Source organism: Brachyhypopomus gauderio, chromosome 16 (genome assembly GCF_052324685.1).
Source record: "Brachyhypopomus gauderio isolate BG-103 chromosome 16, BGAUD_0.2, whole genome shotgun sequence".
NCBI lineage: Eukaryota > Metazoa > Chordata > Actinopteri > Gymnotiformes > Hypopomidae > Brachyhypopomus > Brachyhypopomus gauderio.
Genome location: NC_135226.1, coordinates 10,706,045 through 10,708,997, shown reverse-complemented (window position 1 = coordinate 10,708,997; position 2,953 = coordinate 10,706,045).

Sequence of the window (2,953 nt, the reverse complement as noted above, 5' to 3'; positions counted from 1 at the left end):
AATGGGTTTCCATGGTCGAGCAGCTGCATCCAAGCCATACATCACCAAGTGCAATGTAAAGCCTCGGATGCAGTGGTGATCCAGCAGGGATCCAGTGGCACGCCCCACTGAACTCTAGAGCAGTGTAAACACATTCTCTGAAATGATGAGTCACGCTTCTCCATCTGGCACTCTGATGGACGAGTCTGGGTTTGGCAAATGCCAGGAGAACGGTACTTGTCTGACTGCATTGTGCCAAGTGTAAAGTTTGGTGGAGGGGGGATTAGGGTGTGGGGTTGTTTTTCAGGAGCTGGGCTTGGCCCCTTACAGTGAAAGGAACTCTGAATGTTTCAGCATACCAAGACATTCTGGACAAATCCATGCTTCCAACTTTGTAGGAACAGTTCCAACATGACTATGCACCACTGCACAAGGTCCAAGGTCCATGGAGTCTGGTGTGGATGAACTTGACTGGCCTCCACAGAGTCCTGACCTCAACCCGATAGAACACCTTTGAGATGAATTAGAGTGGAGACTAAGAGCCAGGCCATCTCGTCCAACATCAGTATGTGCCCTCACAAATGCATTTCTGGAAGAACGTTCAAAAGTTCCCATAAACACGCTCCTAAACTTTGTGGACAGCCTTCCCAGAAGAGATTAAGCTGTTCTAGCTGCAAAGGGAGGACCAACATCATATTGAACCCTATGGATTAGGAATGGGATGCCACTTTTAAACTCACATTTGAGTCAAGGAAGGTGAGTGAATACAGTCAGATTTTGGCAAGACAAAAGTCAGGTTATAAGCTTTTGTTTCCACAATGTGGATAAGCGACAGAACTTATGTCAGGGACTGTACTTTTGTCAATATAGTGCAGGGGTGCCCACAGTTTTCAGCTTGCGAGCTACTTATAAGATGACCAAGTCAGAAAGATCTACCGGGGTGGCGGCGAACGTAATTTGTTGAGCGGGGGGGGGGGGGGGGGGGGGTGGCGAACGTAATTTGTTGCGTGGATTGCAGATTGGCTACCGTGAATGTCAATCAAAATACAACCGTCAGTGCAGGTGTGCGATTCATCTACTACTATTTTATGTGACGCGATCTACGCACATTCCTTCGCGATCGACCGACACTTCCTTCGCGATCGACCGGTCGATCGCGATCGACGTAATGAGCACCCCTGATATAGTGTATATAGATATAGGTTTCTAACATATGTGAAACACCAATATTACAATATGTATAGGTATATATTAAAAACATCTATTAGATTCATTTTTATATGGTATATGTTGTATCCATATACGTTAGCCTTAAATGCTTGATTTATATGTGTCAGTTTATTGAAACAATATATGTTTACATATGAGCATGTGTATGTTTACATATGTTTATCTTATTTTAAAAATACATGTGTATGTTTTATATTTACATGTGTGATATTCACATATATTCATTGTTTTTGGGATATATGATGATGATAAAATGTACAGTATAAGTATATATTGTAATGGTTGGCTCCAGGGTTGGACCACCGTGAGCCACCAGAGGGAGACTACGAGGTAAGCAAGCCAAGTGAACATCATCTGATTGATAGGCTTTATAAAGGCTGGAAAAACAGATTCACATTTCATGAGTCTGTGTTCAGAGTTCTGGCATACAGACCAGCCAGTAATTTTGGTAGGAACCCTAGGAATTTTCTCTCGAGCTCCTTTTCTCTCTACTTGAGTTTTCTCCTTCTTCCTCGAGTTGTCTCTCTTGTGTTTCATCCCCCATGAATTGCTTCTCTCATTTCTAATCATTTTGCAAGAATACAAGAAAAAGGACAAATCTGTCCATTTCTCTTTTGTTTTGCTCTTATCAATCTTTTGATTTGGAAATTAGTTTGTTTTTAGTTAATGTTTCCTCAATGATTGAGAGGCATCCTTTGTCGTCGTCCCCCAAAAAAACATATATATTTGAAACCTATTTGCAATCACCTGAATAGTCTGTCACTCTCACCATCCCTGTGCATGGGTGAAACTACTATGGCTGTAAAACCTGTGATAAAACACTGAAAGACCCTCTCTAGAGTCACTGTTTGGGCTATAGCCTACAGAAATGAAGGACGAAGCCACTAAAGGGGACTGCAGACTTCAAAGAGTTGAACAGTAACCTTATAATAACTAAGAAAAGTCATGATATAATCATATTTTTGCTTATCCAAAGGTAGGAACAAACATTTGCTTTTAGTTGCTGATGCAGGTATTGTAGATAGATGACCTAACACCTTCAGGGGATTTTGAACAAAAGTGGAAAATCAGTGCTTCCCCTCCTCAAAGGTGAAAGTAGAAAAAGTACTAAAATAAGTAAAGCAAACTCAAGTAAAAGAAGATTTTTATCTGAGTATGAGTAAAGTTACTAGTCTAAATCTACTCAAGTAACTAATTTAAAATATACTGTGACTGCATTACCTTTTTGTTTATTTTGCATGTTAGCAGTTAGTGTGTAGATTTGCAACTCTACAGACCAAACAGATTGTAACTGATGTCATGAATTTAAAGTAGCATTATTTCTGTCTAGCCTGAATAATTCCTATGTAACGTTACAATTATTTTAGAACTTGTTGGATTTATGCTAACTAACTAGTTGAGGTCAATAGTCCTGAATCACAACTAACATTTAGCAATGGCAGGCATCAATGTCTCATGGGTCATTTGTGGTACGGAACTATCAAAGCTACCTATTTTAATTATGATTGCAATGGTAGCCTACTGTATTAACATACTGTATTAACATACCTCTACATGTTTGTGCAGGTTTCACGTTGAGTTGTAAGCTGATTGTTTGCCCCGAGAGACTGGATAGTTTACATTGCATAATAAAACTGTTACCATTTTGCGTTTATATTCAAAGTGGTCCTTCAAATATGGCCAGTGGTTCACTCAATTTGCTTCAGGTTCAATTTTGCACATAGATGGAACTGCACAGGTGTCT